General features: G+C 32.4%; 1 long non-coding RNA gene across 2 annotated transcripts in view; it reads left to right on the top strand.

The window, feature by feature from the left end:
* The first annotated feature begins 1,311 nt into the window (after positions 1-1,311).
* LOC150056778 (uncharacterized) overlaps positions 1,312-25,440 on the top strand; it is a 35,742-nt gene continuing 11,613 nt past the window's right edge. Inside the window, exons 1-4 of one of the 2 annotated variants that reach the window (XR_016536984.1) lie at positions 1,312-1,407; positions 4,582-4,602; positions 17,282-17,320; positions 20,431-20,631. This is a non-coding gene — a long non-coding RNA (uncharacterized LOC150056778). Of the gene's footprint in view, positions 1,408-4,504; positions 4,603-17,281; positions 17,321-20,430; positions 20,632-25,440 lie in introns of those variants that run through there. The other variant, XR_016536983.1, reaches the window with a different exon arrangement.

Here is a 25,440-nt window from a genome sequence, read left to right as displayed (position 1 = left end):
TTTGTCTATTTATTTAGCATTAAAAAGGCAAAGAATGTAATTACAAGATCCTTGAGTTGTTTGGATTCTTCAATCCATTATACACATAGGTGTTCAGTAAAATGAAATGTGCTTTTTAAATTTTCATATTGTTAGAATCACATAATTGTTATTTATAAAACATATTCAAGAAGTGCATATAGTATAATGAATGACAGTAAAAGAAGCCTTTTGGCTTTTGAATGGGTCACTAGTATGGCCATGCTATAGAGAGGTGAAAAAATATTGCCTTTATGCTATTAAATATTGTTGGCCTACGCTTAACATTGGTTAGAGTTTCTTCTTTTAAATCTTTGTCTGTCTTCTCTATCCATTATTTTATTTCTTCTGTTCTGTTTTCATATCTCTACCTCCCATACCCTCAAGGTGCTAGAGATTTCCTCTTGAATAACTGACAGCAGACATTATTTATGATTTACATTAAAGGGTTTCACAATTTAGTTTCCCATGTAGAGAATGTCAGATAGTTTTTACAATGTTTCATTTTATTATTTCAACAAAAAGTGAGGACTTAAAACATTGTTTATATTCTGTATACCAAAATGCAAGAAATGTATATATTAGATCTACTTTGATTTGGGTAATAGTATAGGTAACTTATGTAACACATGTATCTATGTATATAATATTGACCATACTGGAGGATATTTCTACAATCATCTCCTTTACTCTTAGACAGAATTAAAATCTTGCTTTGCCATATGCAATTTAGAATTTTTTCATTTTGTTTTACTTCTATCTCAAATAGCTGAGGAAGTTCGAAATGGGACCTTAAAGAATGTCAGAAATTTCACATATTCTCACTAAATTTATAATTCAAAATATTCTTGTGTATTATAGCTAGCAGTATAATACAAACTGCAAAAATGTATGAATAATATATAATCTGCATTATATATTTAATATTACAAATATCATATTCCTTTGTTCAAACATCAAAAAATAAACAAATGTACTTCTCAGACAAAAATATTTCAGTAGCAAACATAGTTTCTTCCTTTTTTTTTTTTTTTTGCCTGTCCTGGGCTTGAGCTCACGGCATGGGCCCTGTTCTTGAATTTTCTCAAGGCTAAAGCTCTACCACTTGAGTCTCAGCACCACTTCCAGCTTTTTTCTATGTATGTGGTATCGGGAAATTGAACCTGGGTCTTCATGCATGCTAGGCAAGCACTCTACCACTAGGCTAAGCCCTGAACACTCAAACATAGCTTCTTTTATGATGATATCTTCTATGAGGTCATAATAAAGTGCATAGTGAATTTCTATGGAGAAACAGAATTACTAAGAACTAATACTAAAAAAGCTATCCTGGGAAGATTGATATACAGAAAATAGGATGAAAAGTTATAGGAATATGTGACACAAAAGGTAAGAAGTAATATACTCACTACCTTATGACTGTAATTGTAACCCCTGTATACATTATTCTGATGATAAAATTTAAAATTTTCAAATTTTATGTAAAAAAAGAAACCTAAAACCAGAAGACACTCAAGGAGAAGAGATTACAGGGATGAGAATTAGGGTCATGATGATTAGAAGGGTGACGGAAATAACAGATGAGAGTTTATATAGACTGTGGAAACAGGACAATGCAATGAGAGTTGTCATTACGAAGTTACATTGGTGAAATGCGTGATAGAATCACCTAGGTAACCATTTCAAGCCTGCTTGTAACATTCTAAGAACATTAGTAGGGGAGTGATAAGCAATCATTTCATACCCAGTGGTCACAGAAGAAGGAGAGATGGTCAATTTTACTCAAGAAACATCGTTTCTATATCATTGCACTATTCTGCATAACTAGGAAAAAATTAAATATATATAAATTCTCATTTCCTTGTCTGATGAGAGACTCTTAAGCACAGTGAATTTCAGTAATTCTAATAGAATGCTTCAAATAGTACAACAATTACCACAGATGTGATTCTATCAACCATTTTTAGACACCTTATATTCTAGACTTCAGTTCCAGTTTGCTTTCGTAACAGCTGGTTTTCACTTTGATTGGATATTCTGCTTTCTTCTTTGCATAAAACATCTCTTACATCATTTTCTATTCCAAACAGAACTTAAAATGTACATTGGCACTGAAATACTAGTTGATCATTTTCTGTGTTACTGTAATTCTCAGAATCATCAGTCTCTTCAATGTACAATGCATTATTTCTGTACAGCTCCCCCAAATTTAATGCTTGATATAAATACTTGATTTTTCATTTGAAATATTACTTACTTGAAGTATGTCTTGCTTACACAACCTGGGAAATACTATGAGATTTCTGATTAACTCAAATTACCCATTAATCTTGTGAATGGACCTGCTTTCTCATGCATGACATCCTAATGACTGGATTGTGGTCAATGGGAGAATACTACCTTTTCTGCCAACCCCACCTCAATTAGTAAAGACTTGCTTATTGCTTATGTTTTCTTTTTTCATATTTTTATTGTAATTAATAGAAGGGTTACATGATATTTGCCAGATAGAAGGTGCATTAATTCACATACATTGATACCCTTTCACATGTCTTGGTCCCCTATATTGTTTATGTTTTCTAGGTCAGTTCCAACAGACATTTAAAAACACCTTCTCTCCCTCAAAAATTAACTGTTTCCTATATGCCAAAACCAAGACTAGCAAGGTAAAAATCAGGAAATCAACTCCTTTTGCAATAGCCTCAAAGAAAATAAAATACTTAGGAATTAATTAAGAATTAAAGGACCTTTGTGATGAAAACTTTAAAAACCTGAAAAGGGAAATCAAACCAGAATTAAGGAAGTGGAAAAAAAACTCACATGCTCCTGAATTGGAAGAATTAACATCATGAAAATGGCAATTCGGTCGAAGGCTATCTACAAATTCAATGCAATGTCCTTCAATATCCCAATGTCATTCTTTAAGGAAATAGAGGAAGCAATCAAAAATGCATATGGAATAATAAAAATCCCCATATAGCAAAAATAATACTTAGCAGAAAGAACAGTACCACTGCAGGAATATTACTACCAAACTTTAAACTCTATTACAGTTCTATAGTAACCAAAACAATTTAGTACTGGCATGAGAACAGACCTGATGAACAATGGAATAGAACTGAAGAACCAGAAATCAACCGCAGACCTATGGCCATGTAACCATTGATAAGGGAGTCAAAAAATAGGATGGAAGAAAGACAGCTTCTTTAACAAATTGTGCTGGCAGAATTGGTTAAGTTCCTACAGAAAACTTAAGTTGGATCCTTTTAGGTCACCCTGCACCAGAATTAATTCCAAATGGATCAAAGACCTTGAGGTAAAAGAAGATACTCTGAAAACTTTATATGAAGGAATAGGAAATACACTTTATCTCTTTGGCACATGACCAGACTTCCTTAATAAAGACCCAGAAACACAAAAATTAAGGAAAGTTTGGACAAATGGGATTGCATTGAACTGTAGAGCTTATATATGGAAAAGGACATAGCTACCAAGTTAAACAGAAAGCTTACAGAATGGGAGAAGATCTTTACTAGCCATACAACAGACAAGGACCTCATATCTAAAATATACCTACAACTAAACAAAAATTCAATCACTCAAAAAAAATCCTCAAAGAAACATCCATCCCATTAAAAGGTGGGCTAAATACTTAAAGAGAGGCTTTTCTGAAGAGGAAATAAGAATAACCAGTAGACACATGAAGACACACTGGATATCTCTGGCCATAAAAAAAAAATGCAAGCCACAGTATCTTAGAAATTCCACCTCACTCCAGTTAGAATGGCCATGATCAAGAACTCTAACAACAGATGCTGGTGGGGATGTGGCCAGGAAGGACTGCAATTACATTGTTGGTGGGAGTTTAAGCTCTTTTAATCACTCTAGAAAGCAGAATGGTGATTCCTCAAAAGACTGAACATAGAGATCCTATGACCCAGCAATCCCACTCCTAGGTATTTACCAAAATATCCAGAAACAAGGACATATTAAAGCTACTAGCACAACGTTGCTCATTACAGCATTATTAACCATAGCTAAGATAGGGAACCAACCCTGATGCCCCTCAGTAGATGACTGGATTAAGAAGATGTGATATTTGCCTAGCTTGAACAAAGACCAGGGTTTGATTCCTTGGTACCACAGACATATAAGAACCTAGAAGTGGTGCTGTGACTCAAATGATAGAGCTCTATCCTTGAGAAAGCCCAAGACAATGCTCAGGCCCTGAGTTCAAGCCCCGGGACTGGAAAAAACAAACAAAGAAAAAAGACAGTATCTCATATGCTCCCGCCTAAAGGAACCACAGAAACTTGAAATAAGTTAGTGGAGCTGTGGCTCAAGTGGTATTGTACCAGCCTCTCAGTGAAAAAACTAAGGAACATGCCTGGATCCTGGGTTCAATCAACAGTCCTGGCACAAAGTAAATTAAAATAAGTTAAAAGAACTTTGAAAATTAGTTTGCACGTAGCCTTGCATTTACTGTGCTTTTTTATTGTCTTCATTGATTCCAATTGTCTTATTTGGCTTACCCGAACATGGGATGGAATTTGCTGTGAGAAGTCCGGGACCTTCTTTTACCAGGTAAAACTAAGCACGTAAATACAAACGTCAATATTTGATAATAAGCAATATGGTACTTACATTGAAGCTCAAGAATATTTTCCAATCAGGCTTTTATTTCCATTGTATTTTGGTTAAAATATTTTGTCCTTATATCACTGTTCTTATGTTTGATCATACTAGAAGTAGTTTTTATTTGTCAGATAAAATTTATGTTAAAGTACCCTTTAGTAAAAACATGTAAATAGAATAAGTTTCAGTAATAAGGAAATTCTGTTCAACATGTTTAAAGTTAAAATCTAGGTAGGACTCCTTGTAGGAATAGAAGAAATAATATTAGATATGTTGTCTTTGATAAATGATGCCATTATGGACAATGGTTCTAAACAAATTTTTCTAATTAAACATCAGAAAATATGTGGAAAGTTAAAGTAAGAATACACAGAGTTCTTACCACTAGTATTTTTCAAGAATGCAAAGCAGAATGTCATAAAGTCAGGATTTTGGTTAGGAAAACCATATGATGATTTTATACTAATAAAAAGCTTTTAGGAAGTAGGATGGATTTATTGTACCATCTCTAGTACTTGAGTAACTGTAAATATTAAATACATATTAAATAAATTAAGCAGTTTATTATCAGAAAGAAGATAAACATTAGTCAGTATATATGTATATATATATATATATATAATTTTGTCAGTCCTGGGCTTAAGCTCAGGGCATGAACAATGTCCTTGGATTTTCTTAAGGCTAGAAGTATACCAGTTCAGCCTTAGCACCACTTTTGGATTTTTCTATGTATGTGGTACCAAGGAATCAAACCCAAATGTTTGTGCATGCTAGGCAAGGACTCTACCACTAGGCCAAACTTCCAGCCCCCATTAGTCAATATTTAACAACATGTATGTGCAATGCATTTTCCTCAATGAGGTGATTTCTTTTTAGTTTAGTTAAAGATTAGTTAAATAGAACCGCTCTTCATCTATGATCTTCTATTTTACTTGAGAATAAAACAAAGAAGAAAATGATTAGTGGATGGTATTGATGTAGGAATTTAAATGAAGGAAAGGTGATATGTTGCAAAGGAATAATAAGCAAGAAATCACACCAGAAGGATGATATGAGCAAGAAACAAAGTAGTGAATTCTGAAGACAAGAAAAGATGTTGTAAAAAGGACAAAACATATCAGTGACAAAAGAAGGGATACCAAAATAACAGAGATGGGAAGAATTCAACAAGGAAAAAAAGAGAATGAAAATGAGGTCAAAAGGGGTAGGAATATATTAAAACATGCCTATATCTGTGACATTAATTTATTGCCATAGATATTAAAATAGTATATGCTATTACTCTAATGTGCTTAATTGTTTAACAATTGACTTCATATTATTGACTGTGCAATTTTTATTCACTTTGAACATGATAAATTGGTTGGCATCTAACAAATAAGCAAAATGTTATGTTGAACAATACTGGCTGAAATTTAAAAGGGTGAATTCTTGACAGAAACTTGCAGCAGTAAAAATTATTTTCTTATATAACATAGAACTTCCATTAACTCCAATTTAAATCAAACTGACAGATTTCATGAAGAATTTGTTATGAATGCCGAATATTCTTACAAAATTTTGTAGGAAATAAATCGTCAATTATACACTAGCAATCATGTAACAGAGTTTAAGAAGAAATGTACCCATTCCTTACTTATGTAACTGCAATCCCCCTGTTTATCACCTTTACAATATATGTATAAATATACATATATATGTATATATACTCCTGAAATATAAAAGCTAGATTTTATTTTCTTACCAACTTGGTTATTTGATTATTTATAGGAGTACTGTACATACCTAATTACAACATTTTTATCTTTAAGTATTGCATTCCTTTTATGTCTTACATGCACATGGCCACGCACATGGCCACACACACACACACACACACACACACACACGTATCAGTAATCTCAATGATTAAAAGTACACTTGAATTTTCTTTATCACTTACATTTACTTGTCTTTGTTATTATCATTTTTCTGTTAAGAATGTAATGAGATAACTTAATAAGAATGAAACTAGCCATGTGTTTCTTTCTCACATTATCCACATGATTTTTCATGATCTATCATAATATCTTTACCTAAGGGGGGAAAAAAACAAAGAACACCTGTGTCTCTTAAAAGACATTTTTGCATTATTAAGTATATATATACATACATACATATATATTCAGTCTAGTATCAACAAAGCATTTCTGATATTTACTGGTGTGGCCTTCACCACTGGTACATGTAAAATAGTCCGAAATATAATTTTGATATGGATGGATCTAAGTGTTGCAGCTACATTCTCATAAATTCTGAAATCCAAAACTGACTAATGAAAAAGAAATGCACAAAATCTAGGTCATTATTTTCAGCCTGTTGTTATTTCAGAACATGCCAAAGCATGTGGAATGAGTTGTTCATTAATATTAGGATTGACAAAATCTGGAAATGTGCCTGGAAATCAAAATCTCCCATAATGTCATTAAAAGAAGGAGTATCAGAAAACAATTTCTATTGTGTGTATTAGAACAGTGGCTTGTTTTCCTTTGCTAAACCTTAATTTGAAATAGTTCATAATTATAAAATGTTAGACCTTACAACTTTCATCATTTAAGCTCAAATCTGTGAACTAAATTTTATTTATGTGACCAAATTAAGGGTAGATTGAGCCAGGAAATATACATGAAGGCACATTTTAAGAGAAACCCTTTTTATTAATTTCCTAAGATTTGATTGCATTAACAAAATATCAAGTGTGTTGGTTTAGCTTATCATAGAGCTTAAATTCAAGAGGTTAACAAAATAGGAAGCTATTACTCTAGTTCATATAAAGCTTGAAAATGAGAATCAACATATTAATACTATAGATATATATCAATATTAATATAGAAAAGTATATTAGTTATTAATATACAATATATTAGATTTGTATATACATATATACTCATATTAACATGTGTATTGTATACACAGGTATATATATTTATTCACATAGGTATATATAAATACATAGGTATATACTGTGTGTGTATGTATGTATATATTTCATGGACTGCTAATCATCTTCATGCCCTTAGGATATCATATCATTTTGAAATATTTTTATTGTAGTTTATTGTTGAGGTTCTATATAGAGGGGTTAAGCTACATTTGCCCAGATAGTGGGTTCATTACTTGAAGTATTTTGAATATTCTTTTCTGACTAAAATCCAATTTAATCTCCCAGACATCTCTTCATAGAAGTGAAAATACCTCTTACGCTTCACCTCTTTTCTCCCACTCTCAGCCCATACTCTTAAGTTCCCTTATGTTTTATTCCTTTGTGCCACTTCATGTTAAGACATAGCGTTCCAAAATATTTACAATACCTACTAGTTTCCAGTGATATCTCAGAACTTCCTCAATCTCTTTTGATTCCATTCCCTCTCATGAATCTTCTGTGTTCCATTTCTTGTTAACTTGGATAACATATAAGTGTGATACTATTTCCAGTAAGTTCCTAAGTGTTCAAGGTATAATATTATGCAACAAACTCTTCAAACTCAATATTTCATGAGAACAGGGTAGGGGTTAGGCAAAAACAATGCTACTGTGAAGAAGAGAGGTAGTGAGTGGAAATCGAGAAGCAGGAGATGGAGCCTTATTCCCAGAAGCCTCCAGATACAAGTTTTATTTCTATTCATACCCTTTCCAGTTGAGTCTATCTGACAGTCTTTCTTCAACACTTGGTGGGTTTTTCCTTAGGATAGTCTCTCAGGCTTCTAATACAGCTTACAAGATAACTATGTTTTCTGCTCCCATGGAAACAAGTTTTCCAACTGTATCTATGTTTTCCAAGCATTCAACTTTTATTATTATATTTTAGGCACTCAAATGCTTGTGTTTGTCTCCATGTGTATATCTCATCTCAGTAAAAATGTGAAAAGTAAAAATTTTTAAATAAACCATTCAGAGTATGGTCTTTCATAGACACTGCTTGTCCTGAATAAATGTGGAGTTTATATGTACCATTTACGTGGAGTTTATGTGTACCATTGCATCACTCATAAATTTTATATTTTTATTAATCTTTTTGAATCTTAATGAATCATTTACAGAGTAGGCACAATTGTTCGCAAGAAAACAAACTTTTTAAATTCAAAATTATTTAAGTAAATTCTGTAGTTTTGAAGTGGTAGAAGAAATAGGAGAAATATATAATCCCAATTTTAGATCAGCTAAAGATTATTTTGACCTAGTATAGAGCAGTATGAGCAAAGTTTTATGAAACTTTACACATATGAATGTGTATGTGCCATTCAAATTAGTCTACTTACTATTTTATTGATCAACCAATCTTATTAATTGAAAATATAGTATCTTTAAATAATATAGGAAATCTATTCACTATATTCATAGTAACTACAATCTATCTATAAATGAATATTCACTATATATTTATTATATGAATATATACTACAGGTATATACTTGGAAATCCATGGACAAATTATAATAGACTATATATTAAAGTTAACTAATCTTATTTGTTGAATAGCAAGCAATGTTTGAACTTAGAAGTAATTTAATTTGGAAAAGGTAATGCTTTATTTTCCAAGTGCACTGAAAACATGTAAAGTAGAAAGATGACACATCCAGCAAAATACAGACTTGTGAGTGTGTATATGTGTGTGTCTGTGTGTGCGTGTGTGTATGTAAGTACACAAGCTTAGCACTTTTGCTTTACTTTTTTGCTCAATGATGCTTTGCCACTGCAGTCATCCCTCATCTAGTGCTTTTTGTTGGTTGAGATAAGAGTCTGCAGTGTTTGGCTTGCTAGGCTGGCTTGGAACCACGCATCTCATATCTCAGCCTCTTATGGACCTAGAATTACCACCATGAACAGATAATCTACCACAGTTTTCATTTGAGTAATTTTATATAGGTAAATATATTTGATGTTGTAGTGGTCAGGAAAAAAACTTAATATTTCAAGAAAAATGCAGACTTTCTCTGATTGACTCAAGTAACCAAAACAGAAAAATGTGAGTTTAACACTTGATGGAAAAATTTAGTATGAGAGCAAAATAACATAATATCTTAAAATAATTAAAACCAGTGACTTCATATTGGCTCATTTACAGAATGGATAAAATGATAATTATGAGGAAATAGCATATGGAAACAAAATATGGAAGCAATCAGGAAACAAGCAAATAACAGAGAAATAAAAAAAATTGCTTAAGATTTATACCTGATGTAGATAATTAGAAGTTTAAATCTTGTTCTTTAGATATGCTCTCATGTTTAGCATTGACATTAAGCATAAAAGATATTGGTAATTCTTAATGCAGTCATTGAAAATTCTTGCCTACTTGAAAATAGTTGAATGCCCTTTGAGACTGCAGAGCAAAAGGTTCATCACAGATTTTTTTGCACAGAGGAATTCTAGGCATACCAGTTAGAGATCAAATAAATATACTTAGAACAGTTAGTTAAACAAACTTTCTCAGTAGGAGGGAATCCTCCTTTATTGAATTAACAATTTCAAAGTTTACCTGGAATCTTTTGTATTTAAGAACTATTCTTGCAGCATCTACAAAATGTTCTTCAAGCGTGGATAATTAACACATTTTTGGTAGCAACTCGATAAGTAAAAATAGTTTCTTTATTTTTGTTATGGACTTTATCTCAACAGGATGTTCATCCCTGCCCACCCTAATTAAGAAAGCTAGCATATGAAACTTTCTGCAGATGGATACTCAGCAGGAGCTGCAAAGATTTCCTTCAAGGACTTAATGGTTTTACCAGCAGTCGATATCACTTGAAAACAGTCATGCTTTCTCCACTCCATGGGCCTTCTCCAGCCTCCACAGTTCCTGCCAATACTTCTAAATTACTCAAATACCCCTCAACCTTCTCCAGAATACCCTTTCACATGTCAGATTTTGTTCTTTTCTGACAGCACTTTGCCCTTTCCTTTTTCTCCTTTTTGCATTGTTGTTCTTGAGAAGAAACCATGTCTACCAAACTACCAATCAAAATTAGAGAATTAACAGCTTGAGAATTGGAAAAGGATAATGTAAAATATAGCGTCATTCCTAGCTGTGGAACCTCATTGAGCTCTATTTAATTTTTCACCCTTGGAGAACTGTTAGAGAGTTTCTGCACCTTACATGTTTTACTCACAAGTGTTTTTTTTGTTTTTTTTTCCCCCTAGTTTAGTTCTCATCCACCAGTTTATATCAATCTCCTATGGAGAAACAGCAAGAGAAATAAAGTGTCTCAATTTTATCCATATTTTTGCAGTTGGACATCACGTTTTTTCACTTTCTGCTTCTCCTTTTCAAAAATGATGTATTGTTTGAAACTCCTGTAGGTACGAAACAATAATAGACTCATCCATAGAATGCTGATAGTAATGTAGAATAAGCCGATATTGCCCCTGTATTGCTTTATATTTACAGTCTCTAATACGAAGTCAGAGTGTCAGAAGCATATACATAGACATAAAATCTGATTCTTAGTTCCTGTTTTCATAGAAATCATCCCTTGGAAAATGTTTTAGGACTCTGCTTGCAAGAGATGGCTGATGATATATGCTAATTTTCAATGATTGCAATGAACAAAGAAAACACTTTGATCAAACAATTGAGAATAAGCACATACTGAACTCCAGCAGTCAGAAAAGTACATAACTAATGTATATTCTAACTCCGTTAACAGGGGAAAAAATCACATAACTTTTATCTGCTCCAGGAAACTAAAATGTTGAATGTGTAGTTTGTACAAGCAGGGTGATATCCATCCCACATGAATCTAGTTCTTATTAAGGCAGGTTTCCTACCTCTCCTGTCAGGACCAAATGCAAAGAGTACAATTTTAATGCTTAAAAAGCAAGTCTGGCTCCAAAAATATTTTCCTTAACCAGAAGAAGATGCATCACTGGACTGTGCCCTGCCTTTCCTCAAGTCCAATGACTGGTCAGTCTTGATCAAATTCTGCCCCTATTATCTCAATTTGAAAACAAAAACAAATATGAGTTGCTATTCCAGACTGGGATGTTTCATGGGATGGATGTGGGCTCTGAAAAAAATCTTTATGAGAGCTCAAACTCTACCTAATCCTCTATCTTTCATTCTATTAAAAGCAGATTTTCTGAACAATCTCTTCAATTTGCTCCACATGGCACATTTTGGTCTCAGAAGCAACTCTATAAACCAATGGCATGGATGGTTTATCTCAGCAGAGACTCTATCACTGAAACCTTGCTCAGAGCAAAGATGGTTCTTAGCATTGCTCAGAGGAATGCATTGTTCTAATTGCCATTGACGGAACACATTTTATTATTCTCACTAAAATATGAAACAGCACATGACCTGTATTCATACATACATAGCTAACTTCAAAGTGAAAGTGTACTAAGACTACCAACTTTGTATAGCTGATATCCTTTGGTCGCAGTCACATATCAATGGCTTGCCCAGTCTTTAAATATACTTCCCTTACTGGGGAATTCACTGAGGTATAAATCCTCTTCCAACTACAAGCAAGAAATTTGGTTTGCTAATATTCATTTCTACTGAAGGCACAGATTTATGATTCATGCAGTCCAGTTACATATGAACAAAAGGAAATTGCCTTTGAAATAGAAAGTCTAGTAAAAATTCTGTACTTAAGGTAATTTTTCAAAAAATATCCTGTGTCTAATTTTACAGCTCTTACATAGTTTATATTGTGTTATACTAAACATTATTCTGTTACAATCTCATATTTGTGTTGCTCTGTTGTTTTGTTGGGAATAAACTGCTAAATATTTTTCTTTGAAGAGTTTATTTTAAAACTGCAAATGTGAAAAGTATGCGTATGGAATATTCTGGTAAAATGGAATTTGAATATTTGACTTATAAAATCTGTTTGTACTAATAAAGATGAAATAAACATTAAGTTTCTTCTAATAGAAAGCTATTGATCATCTTCATTTAGTTAAATTAACCACCTTAATTTTTGTCCTATTTGTCTAATCAATTTATATCACATAAAACAATGAGATGAGACCTTCATAAATAATTCTCACATTATTATCAATTACGGAAAGCAAAGTTTATTATAAGCAATCAGAACAGAAAATAGTACTGGGCTACAAAATTAAACAATGGTCACAGACTGCTTTTATTTTTTAGCATGCTAATCTTTAGTATTTTTTAGCATGTAGATCTTTGACAAAATAAAAACACATATAGATAACTGTGCAAATGTCCTAAACTTATTTAATTCTAAATTAAGTATTATAAACTTTAGGTAGAAAACTAGTGTAAACAAGTCTCTAATTTGGCAGCCAAGGGAAAATAAGATTCTCCAGCGCTCTACAAAATAAATGTTGTCAAATTGAGTAAGCAACAAGATGTCTCGAGGCAGTGTTGGAGGATCTGCAAAATTTGTCTGTGGCACATCTCCAGTTCCTCAGATACTTCTCATCAGTTCTAGCCATCTTGGTCAATAAAAATCTTTCTAGTTCTGGTTTTTATCATGCTCTTGTACATTTTTTAGCACACTTCACTGTAGAATATTAATCTTATTTCCAAGAAATTATTTTATGACTTCCTATCGCGCCCTAATGTCTAGACCTACTGTCTGTGTTACCCAATATATTTCTAGAATCTTACATTAATAATTCCCACAGCCTGAGTGAGAACTAGGACCCAAATTTATTCCTACAATAGAGGGTGCACAGAGTCAGCATAAACTTAGATGTATTAGCTGAGTCATTTCTTAAAAACTGGCTTTCTATACACTTTCAGTTATTTCTCTTGCTTTTCCTACTCAAAATAAGTAGACACCTATTGTTTCATTTAAAAATATTTTCTATTGACACTACCTTATGGATATATCTAATATGACATACATAAGTCATGTTAACAAAATATTGAAATATTTTCATTTGACATGAATGAAAAACCCTCAGAGAAATCAAGTATACCAGAACTAAGTTGTTAATGATTTATCATTTGATAATTATTATTACATTAATTGTACATGATAAATGACATTACACATCTCCCTATTATTAATTTGCATTCTGAAACTTGTTCTTAAAGCATTTAGCTATGCAACAATTATCTCATTTTATCTTTCTCTCAAATTTAGACTATTTTAATTTTGAATCAGATATGCTTTAGAATATTGTAACTTTTATGACTTAATATGTCCTCCTAGGCATTCTTCACAGTCTCATAGGTGAATTTAGTTAAACTTCCAAACTCTGGCACATCAACCAAGAGCAAAGTTCATGGTACATAATATTCAAAATGAAATATGTATTTATTTCCTTCAGCCTTTGAAATTCTCACTGTCTATGGCAACTATATGATGGCTCCATATTTACTTGATTCTAACATTTTGTTTACAAACTGAAAGCTTACATCTTATTCCATCTCATTTATTTCTGTTCGCAGAATGGCAACAATCTATTTTTATCAGTTTTAACATGTAACTGAATTATTTTATAAATTTTGTTAAGTATTTGTATTTTCTGTATTACTATTATTATCCTGCTCTGCTTTATTTTAATCTTTATTTTGATTAAATGGTCTAAATATGCTAACATAATGTTTTCACCATTTCTCTTAGTACTTCAGACAACAATTGCTTATGTTTACATTTGTTTATAAGTGAAACATGATGATAATATAATTTGAAGGTAAAAACTTTTCATTGAAAAAATATGAAAATGTTCCAAAAAGAGAACTCCTGCAGTTAGCTTTGAATCATCACAGCTTTCTCTTCAGAATACTAAGCCTTCAAAATTATCAACAAGAAATATCCTCCATGGTTTATTTTATTGGAAAGAGTTTCTTATAATGACCTAAAAAACTAACAACAAAAAAGATGAATCTAGAACATTATACCTAAGAAGAATAGTTATAACAAAATGTCCCTCATCTCTGAAATGTTCTTAACCCAAACAAAGGAAATAATTAGGTTCCATATTTAATTCCATAACAAAAAAGACTATTTTACGCATCTGAACTGTGGCATAAGACTCAGAACCTATAAAGACCATTTTGAACCAGGGGGCCATCTGCAGACGTGTTTGATGACATTTTTGAAGCATCTGTGATGAGATGGGTCATTCACCTGGACTCCAACCATGTCACCCTCACTGGGGTTCAGCGAAATTCCTTTGAAGCAACCCAATGAAGGGCCGCTATTGACATTTTCCAAAAATAAGAAGTGGAAAAGGAAAGTTTCACAAACTTCTTCAATTCATTTCAACTCAATAAACATTTTTGAAGTCTCACTAATGTGCACGGTCTATGCTGCTCTTTGCATCTTTCCTATCTATTAAATGTTCATCCTTCTTTAGATCCCTGTAAGACCTTTCCTTCACGCTGCTGTTCTAAGAATCGTTTTTCAAACATACTCCAGATAGGGTCACTTCCCCACCTAAAATCCGCAGGATAAAATCCAATAACTTTAGTACAATACAAAATGTCATTAATGATCTGTCCCTTCCATCTCCTTTCATCTTACTCATTCCCATGCCACTGCCATGTAATGCTATTTATATGTCTTCTGGTATTATTCTTATCTGAATCTTTTATTCCGTGTTATTTTATGTACTTTTTCTAAAATAGGCAATGATTTAGTTAGACAATATAGTAATTGGCCATTAGATAACACACATATCGCATTCTACATTGGTGAATTCTTGGTGAATTCTTGCTTAACTTTCTGTTGTTTTTCTTCTTTTTTTATATTTTTATTGTAATTAATAAAAGGATTACATGATATTTGCCAGATAGAATTTGCATTAATTCACATATATTGATACCCTTTCACATGTCTTGGTCACCATTACCCTCCCCTCCACCTCTACCCCCCCACCCTCCCACCCCCATCTTGGTTTTCCCCCCTTCCCTATCCAATTTCAAATAACCAAATACAAATAAATCCAATTATATCAGATAACAAAGTGAGATACTGTAACAATATGAGATAGCTAAGGGACAGCAAAAGAGATGAGAGATAACATAGCACATTAAGGACAACAATCATTCATTATATGGCTTTTGTTTCAATATCCTGGAGGTCTTTTCAATTAGCTTCATACTATATGGCCTTATGTATCAAGGTTTTGCTCTATTGCAGATTTCTGCTAGTGGAGCCCAAGGTTTCTACTGATTATGACAAATGAGGGAAACCATTGAGCCTAACTAAGTTCCTTTGAGTCTGGCTTACTTCACTTAATATGATTTTTTCTAAGACTTTCCATTTCCTAACAAATGGGGCGATGCCGTTTTTTCTGAGCACAGCTATCAGAAGTAAGAAAAAATAGGAGGAACATGATGTTTTCTACACTATTAATAAGTAGAAGTGTTGTCATTATTACTAAAAATGAAAATGATGGACGCAATGGCATAACTGCACCATCAATCCCAAGCTCATGTTAGGCACAAATTAGGTGCTACAACTCATGAAGTGTTGGTGTTGGTGGCCCGATGAGGAGAATGATGGCATTATTAGCAGAAGCTTGAACCAATTCAATATACATGATACTCTAGACTGGAAATGAACTATACAACTTTGGAGAAAAATGAGAAGTGGTAACAATATTTGACAAGAAATGTACTCATTTCATTACCTTACTAATTTGACTGTAACCCCTCTGTATATTGCCTTTACAACAAAACAAAATTAAATTTAAAAAGAAAAAAAAGAATAGTGCACCTCGCATTCTTGCCTCAACTTTATGAAGACACAAGGAGAAAGTAGAATCTAAAAGCAGACCTCACCAGTTACTGAATTTTCCTTCACTTTGATTATAATCGTTCCAGCTTGGAACACTGTAAAAATTGCTCTTAATAACCTTCTACTTCATGTGTTTCACTAAAGAAGCCAAAGTCAATATGATAGACTGAATACTTAAGTTGTTTTTGTCTCTGAGTGCACAGTAAAAAATAATAATTCAGTGATAACAAGCCTTAAAAGTTGCAACAAATATCAGCTAACGTGAAATGTGATCACTATGGATGAGAGGAGTTTTAGAATACCTGTAAAAGTCTAATAAATTATAAATTCACACTCATCTGCAGGAAATGAAGAGACACAAAGTTGGATATGTGAAGATAAAGTTCTCTCTGATGATTTCTTTACTATAAGAAGATAAGGAACTTTTGATAACTTGGCAATAACCTAAAGTGCAATACAGTGAAAAAAAAAGCTGTTCTCATCATATCGAATGCACATTATATAAAAATTAAAATTTGTAACTTGAGGTTACTAATGGAAAGGGAAAAATCAGAAAGGGCTGTGACATTGTAATTATATATTCTCTATATACACAGGATATTAAAAGACGCTTAAGTATCTTAAGGCATTCCTTAAGGTTTCCTTTTTAAATCAGTTATATTCTTATATTTGTATAATTTTCCTGTTTATAAGTGAAGTTTTGAGAAACTTCTATGATGAAAAATTAGTTCTTGGAGGTATTTCTATGACAACAGTAGTTATAAATTTAATATAAATGATATAACAAAATAGTTATAAATTTAATTGTCATTCTATATCATTAACCATTTATGATATTGTTCTAATGGCTTATTCTTATTTCTATACCTCAGAAAATTACTAATGAATTCTGAATCAAAGTGTGCCTTCTATTACAGTTACTTTGTGTGTGAAGCACTCAGACTAGATGACTTAAGGTAAGAATTCCCTGTCCATGTTTTCCATTGCTGCTGATTTCTGGAGATGATGACTCATCTTTCCAATGAAGCTTAATAATATCTACAATGGAAAGCAATTTTTCCTAATAGAAGACTGTTTTACTCACTGCATTCTACTTCTAGGCAATATTAAAAATGTTATGCATTGGAACTAGTAATTTCTTTTTCTTAATATATGTTGGAACATTAATGAAAACCAGACTTTTTAATACTAGAATCAGTGGCATGTTCTTTATATTGAATTTCTTAAATTTAATTCAGGTTAAGAGCCTAAGGTATACTTTAATAAATTCCCTTTGCAAGATTTAGATCCAGGCTCTGAAGTTAAATGGATATGAAAGTCTGTGGATGTTCAGAAGTATAAAATAAACATTGAAGTAAATATAAAAGTTAATGTTAATGAGTTTTTAAATCAAGAAGAAACAGTACCATAAAATATTTCCCAATTATATGCCAAGGTTGCTGTAATTTGTGAAGATGTATTCATACCTATCTTTATTATAATATTTTCTTCAATTTTCCTTAAATTTATTTTTGTATTATGATTTATTAATGAAGAAAATCTATCTATGACCAAGTCACAGACTCTAGAATGAGAAATCAATTCTTTTTTTATTACTTCCAGTAAACATAGACTAGAAGGTGACTTTAAAGTTGTTAATACATGTCTTTCCATACTTAGAAAAAAATCTATATGAATGAAATGTATTAACCACTATACTTATATAAGCTAAGGTAATATGTTAACCTAATAATGTAAAATATTCACACATAGTTTCTTTTTTATGTTGGATTAATAATGTATTTTTATGTTACTGAGATATTTTCAAAATAACACAGAGAGTAGAATGGTTCTTATTATTGTTGTTCAGGAAAGCTATCATGATGTCCTCACAAGGGTTTCCTATCATTCCCGAGCTACCCTTTACAAGTCCAATTCATTTTAGTGGAGGTAATAACATAATAAATTAGTCTTCACTTCGTCCAAAAATACTGAACTCAGAGGAATGTCTTCTGACATAATGATATCCAATCACTCAGAGCACAGACACATTAGAAAAGGTATTTATAAATGAAAACTGTACCATGTCACCTTTGCAAGAGCAAGGAAATGTTACTTATATCAAAAGTTGGTTTGGAGATACGATTAATCTTGTAAGGAACGTGTCTCCTAAGGTTTTACTTGGTTAGTTTCTATATTCTTTAATATTTCTCTCCTAATATCTTATTTGATTAGTTTCTACATTCTTTAATATTAAAATTACTGTTTTTCTTTGCTTTGCTTTACTTTTTTTTTGTTTTGGCGCTATTCTTAGGCCTTGAATATAAAACTTGTTCCTGCTATTGGATAGTGTTCTAAAACTTAAAGCACTGCTTCATTTTCCCCTTTTTTTCTTTTTCTTTTCTTTCTTTCTTTCTTTCTTTTTTTATTTTTGTATTTTACTGTAGATAAGAGTGTCATAGTGTTTCCTGCCAAGACTGTCTTCAAACCACGATCCTTGATTAGCTTGATTAGCTAGGATTACAGACATGAGCCACTAGCTAAATTATTGTCTTTTATGTTACTATCTCTTACTTACTAAAAGTGAAACAAGAAGGAAAAGTAGGTAGGTGTGGTAGTTCACTCAGGAGGCTGAGATCTGAAAATTAATTCAAAGCCAGCCCTGGCACTAAAGTCCGTGATTCTTATGTCCAAATAACCCCTAGAAAACTGCAACTGGTGCTGTGGCTCCAGGAGAAGGGCATTAGCATTGAGCTGAAGAGCTCAGGATAGTGCCCAGGCCCAGAGTTCAAGCCCCACGACCAAAAAAAAAAAAAGAAAAAAAAAAGAAACAAGAAAAAAAGATAATGAAGCATAACATATTTCTTTAATTTAAACTTGAGCAGAATTGTGCTTATTAAGAAATATTTATCAGTCAATTGTGACTAACATTTATAAGATTTGGAAATATATTTCTTTTAGGAAAAAGCAATACTTTTTTCTGGATTTTATTGCACGAGCAAGTGCATTGTAGAATATTTTGAGCTTCATCGATCTTATAGAGGGGTTTAAATAGTTACAGAAATTGGCATAAGGAAACAGGCCAATGTATTTGTGCCAAGAATAAGGTTTTCACATTGAAATCTCACTATTTACTTAATATAAGACTTAATGTTAATTTCAGACAAGAAATACCTAGTGAAAAGATAAATCTTGAAAATTTTAGATAAAAAAGATCAAGAAATTTCCACTAATCATTGAATAGCTTAAAAATAACAAAAAACATAGCATTCATCTCTACATTCTTGTTAGTGACTATGTTCTCAAGAGATAACTAAGTGAGAACATGAAAGTGTGATTTTAATTTTACTGAAATGGCTAAAAACACCGAGCTCATGAAATAGAAAATAGAAAATGTGGCCTATTTTTGGTTAAAAATCTCTCTGAAATGTGCAAAAAGAGTTTTAATTTATTTAAGGTGGCATTCAATAGCAAAAATTATTTGTAAATGGATTCTAGAATACAAGATTACTAATGGCATTTGCAGGGAAATGGATGAATCTAGAGTGAATCATGTTGTGTGAGACAAGTCTAGACCAAAGGAACAAAGGGTGCATGGTATCCTTAATATATAGCTATTAGATTCAGATAGCACAAGAGCGAGGACTCAATATTTGCATACCCAATGCTATGGACATGGTATTGGAAATATAAACACAACTACATAGACATAAAAGCCTATAACACTATAGACACAATATTTTATTACATAGATCAATATGTATGTATGATATAAAAACCCTTAGCCTAATTTTTATTACGTTCTAAAATAAGTGCCAGTGTTTGTATAAAGAGACTCCCTTCTCAAATACTCATTTGTTAAACATGTCATTTGAAATATGATGTAAAAATCAATGTTAACAAATTATTTTTAAAAAAAAAGAAAAAGAAACAAACTTGCATGAAAACTTCATATATGTCAGATTTGGCCCTTCAGAACAGTAGAGATACAGTCTTTCCAGTGCTTGGTTATATGAGTCCAATTTGTTTCTGTAACAGAATGCCATAGAATAATTGATTTAGAGAAAGAACAAATTTTTGCTTACAGTTTTAAAAGGCCAAGAAATTCAGTATCAGGGCACCATCATCTGGCAAGGACCTTTACTCTGCACCATCTCCTCTGGCAAAAGACAGAAAGGCAAGAAGACATGCATGTGGAAGACAGAATTGGGAAATTAATTGACCCTTTTCGTGTCTGCAGCTTTTTCATTAATTGATATTGTTAGGCTTTTCAATTTTAGCTACTTTGGTATGTGTTTTGTCACATTTCTTTGTGGGTGTTAAGTTTGTGTTTCTCTGGTTATTAATAAAATCAAGCACAAAACCCAGCAAAAAATAGTGTGCAGTGCAAGAATTTATATGTGAAAGCATACTATCAAATATATGATTTGATATATTAGTTATTACTTTGTTGTGTTTACTTGAAAGAATGAAAGTTTCAAATAAATTTTCAGCCCTAATTTTTAACTGTCATTACATGCAAAAAATAAAAAATGCAATTTGATATTTATAAAGCAAAACTAAATGTATAGTTACTGACATTCTTAAAACAGTCACATAGGATTAATCGATTGCATGAACTCAGGTTCTCAAAACCCAGAATGTGCATGTATTAAACCTATCGTATAAAAGAAATGTGAAAAGTAGGTAAGACATTTTAATCTTGAGTTCATCCTGATTTTTAATCTTTCATTGAAAGACTTCCAAAACTGGTAATCTGAACTGAATCTTGATTTGTAGTCTTGAAGTAAAGTAGTTTGTATTTATCAAGAAATTCTCCGAATCAATGTTGAAATCATGAATATAGAAGTGTTTTTAAAATTATGTATGCTTAAGTAATATATAAGCAATGTCAAGACAGAAATGATACAGTTAGAAAATAGTTGCAATTTGTATCGAAAGTAACAGATTTCTCTCCTTCCTATATAAAGAATCATTAAAATTTAAGAAAAATATTCCTAGATGCAACATGAAATTGACAAGAAAGAAATACAGCATGGAGCAAAAAGCAATGATTGCATGAAAGTTTGTTTCTGAGTTCATTCATAAGAAAGATACAGCTTAGAGTATATTGAAATATAAATTATCAGCTCTTGACTTGACAAAAACCCAAGGAAATGCAAACATTAAGTTGAGGCACCATAAAATACTTATTTTCTATTGAATTCTAGGAGGAAGCACTAATCAATATATTGCTTAGGTAGGTAGTCTAATCTCAGCAATATAACTGGACTTCATGCAACAATGTCTCTGGACTTCAGAAAACCACTTTCAGAAATTTCCTTGTAGATATGAAAATATAGAAATTTATGTGTGTGCAGACTTTTATGATATTCTTGTGTGATCATAGTAAATGAAGCAAATTATGTTCTTATGCAGAGAAAACTAGGTTACAAAATAGGAGATGCCTAATCAAAAGAATAATATGTACCTAGAAGGGAGTAACATAAGCCAAAAGAAAATAGTAAAGGAATGAATTTTATACATTTATTGATATTTCAAGCAAAAATGAAATTTGTAATGCAAATTTGACAGTACATTTTATTAATGAAAGTTGTAAATATGGTATTTCTTTTTTTAATAAACCACTAGAGCATAATCAAGACTAACAAAATGAATGTCTAAAAGGACATATTGAATTGAAAGTCCTTGTTACACTTGGCATTTACCCAACCATCCAGAAACAAGGACATACTAAATCCACTAGCACAACAATGTTCATTGCAGCACTATTCACCATAGCAAAGATATGGAACCAACCTAGATGTCCCTCAGTTGATGAGTGGATCAACAAGTTGTGGTATTTGTACACAATGGAATTCTATGCTGCTGTCAGAAAGAATGACATCACCCTATTTTTAGGAAATGGAAAGACTTAGAAAAAATCATATTAAGTGAAGTAAGCCAGACTCAAAGGAACTTAGGCTCAATGGTTTCCCTCATTCGTCATAATCAGTAGAAACCTTGGGCTCTACTAGCAGAGATCTGCAATAGAGCAAAATCTTGATACATAAGGCCATATAATGTGAAGCTAATTGAAAGGACCTCCAGGATATTGAAACAAAAGCCATATAATGAATGATTGTTGTCCTTAATGTACTATGTTGTCTCTCATCTCCTTTGCTGTCCCTTGGTTATCTCATATTGGTATAGTATCTCACTTTGTTATCTGATATATTGAATTTATTTGTATTTGGATATTTGAAATTTGATAGGGAAGGGGGGAAAACCAAGATGGGGGGGGAGGGAAATGGGTACCAAGACAAGTGAAAGGGTATCAATGTATGTGAATTAATGCATCTTCTATCTGGCAAATATCATGTAACCCTTTTACTAATTACAATAAAAAATAAATTAAAAAAAGATCATTAAAAAGTAAATTGAAAAAAGAAAGTGGTGTTTGAACAGGTCAGTGAATAACTTTGTATATAATTTAATATCTTTTGGGAGGGGCGAGCGGGAGGCTGGGTCTGGAACCCTGGGCCTGGCTGTATCCCTCAGCTCTTCAGCTCAAGGCAATCACCCTACACCTAGTTACAGCCTACTTCACCTTTTCTAGTGATTAATTGGAGTCTTAAGGACTTTAATACCAGGGTTGGCAACTCCTGAGTAGCTAGGATAACAGGCACAGGCAAGACACAAATTTTCTATAGATTAAAATGGAAAGTTATTAATGTGTATACAATTTTTAAATAGCTGCTTTTCCGAAGTGATTTCTACGGACAAAATTTTATATATCTTCGGCAATCTGATGTTGTAAAAATGATATTTCTTAATCATCTGGAACCCATAAGCAAATATTCTTCTATTAAGTCATTGTGGTATTTGCTGTTTTCCCTTTTGCTAATGATATTACCATTTAAAGTATTTAGCTTGGGGTTGGAAACGTTGCCCAGTGGTAAATTGCTAGCCTAGCATGCAGAAAGTCCTGGGTTTGATTCTTTGGTACCACATACACACAAAAAGCTGGAAGTGGCATTGTGGCTTTAGTGGCAGAGTGCTAAAATGGCCAATGTTAGTGATTAGGCCCTGATTTCAAGCCCAGGATTGGTAACAAAAAGGATATAAATATCTATGTATATATATATATGTATATATATATATACATATATATATATACTTATATGTGCCTGGAAATTTATACTTCATTATCTATTTTATAACTATGGAATATTTAAATCTATTCAACTGAAAAAAATATATCATTCTGCATATATCTATATACATGTGTGTTTGTATAGGTTCATGTATGTATGTATGTGCATGTGTATTTGTGTGTACCTTTGGCTGGGTATATACATGGAAGTTGAAAAAGCCAGCCATATTTTTCTAAACCTGCAAATACAACAATATAACAAAAGAATTGTGATGAGTTCTCTGGAAAATAGTATTATCAAGAAGTAAATTGCAGCACTTTATAGACAATGTCATATTTTAAAAGTATATATGCAAAGAAGAAAGCAATACCAAGAATCACAACAAATCAGAGAAAGGCTGGATAAGTGGGACTGCATTAAACTGCAGAGCTTTTGTATGGCAAAGGACATAGCTAGTAAACTAATTAGGAAGCCTACAGAGTGGGAGAAGATATTCACCAACCATACAACGGACAAGGCCTCATATCTAAAATATATCAATAGCTCAGTAACAAACATCCCATTAAAAGATGGGCCAAAGACTTCTCTGAAGAAGAAACAAAAATGGCCTATAGACACATGAAGAAATGCTCGACATCTCTGGTCATAAAAGAAATGCAAATCAAAACAACTAAGATTCCACCTCACTCTAGTTAGAATGGCCAGGATCAAGAAAACTAATAGCAACAGATGCTGGAGGGGATGTGGCCAGGAGGGATTACTACTACACTGTTGGTGGGAGTGCAAACTCGTTCACCCACTATAAAAAGCAGTATGGCAGTTCCTCAAAAGACTACACATAGAGCTCCCCTATGACCCAGCATTTCCACTACTAGGCATTTACCCAATTGTCCAGAAACAAGGACATACTAAATCCACCAGCACAACAATGTTCATTGCAGCACTATCTACCATAGCAAAGATATGGAACCAACCAAGATGTCCCTCAGTGGATGAGTGGATCAACAAGATGTGGTATTTGTACACAATGGAATTCTATGCTGCTGTCAGAAAGAATGACATTGCCCCATTTGTTAGGAAATGGAAAGACTTAGAAAAAATGATATTAAGTGAAGTAAGCCAGACTCAAAGGAACTTAGGCTCAATGGTTTCCCTCATTTGTCATAATCAGAAGAAACCTTGGGCTCTCCTAGCAGAGATTTGCAATAGAGCAAACCTTGATACAAAAGGCCATATAGTAGGATGCTAAATGAAAGGATCTCTAGGATATAGAAACATAAGCCAAATAATGAATGATTGTTGTCCTTAAGGTACTATGTTATCTCTCATCTCTTTTGCTGTCCCTTGGTTATCTCATATTGTTACAGTATCTGATTCTTCATGTTACTTTCACAGAAATTTTAAACTTCCTGATGCATCATTAAATTGTATTTACACATACATACTGTTATATATTTATATAGAAAATTGTTATTAATACTGAAATAATTTTATAAAATGACACTTAATTTTTAAGTAATTCCACTTAGAAAATAACTCTTATTGTTTTCTGATTGTATTTTAATTTTTAAAATTGTTTTAGTGTTACTTTTGGTTTTTGAGACAAGGTCTCACTAGCTAGCCCATGCCAGTCTTGAACTTATCACCCTCCTCACTGAACCTCTAGAATGCTTCAATTGAGGTAAGTACCGACCCATGTGTCATACAAAAAGACATTTGAATCACTCTTGAAGGGTGGATTCCCCAATTCAATTAAGTATTCACATAGCTTCCAACAAACGAGAGATTCACAGTCTACCAAACTGAACAGAAGCTTATAGATGAGGATCAAAAGGAAAATAAAATGCATTGAAGTCATACCTGCAAAGGGTACAGCTATTTGAAGTTTAGGAAAAAATTGCAAATAATTACTTTCTAAAAGCTTAAATAAATGAAAGTTATAAAATTATTAAGAGGGTTTC

The sequence above is a fragment of the Megascapheus bottae genome, chromosome 11 (genome assembly GCF_031878675.1).
Source record: "Megascapheus bottae isolate mThoBot1 chromosome 11, mThoBot2.hap1, whole genome shotgun sequence".
NCBI lineage: Eukaryota > Metazoa > Chordata > Mammalia > Rodentia > Geomyidae > Megascapheus > Megascapheus bottae.
The sequence above is the reverse complement of the archived record's forward strand: the minus strand, read 5'-3'. Positions and strand labels throughout refer to the sequence as shown.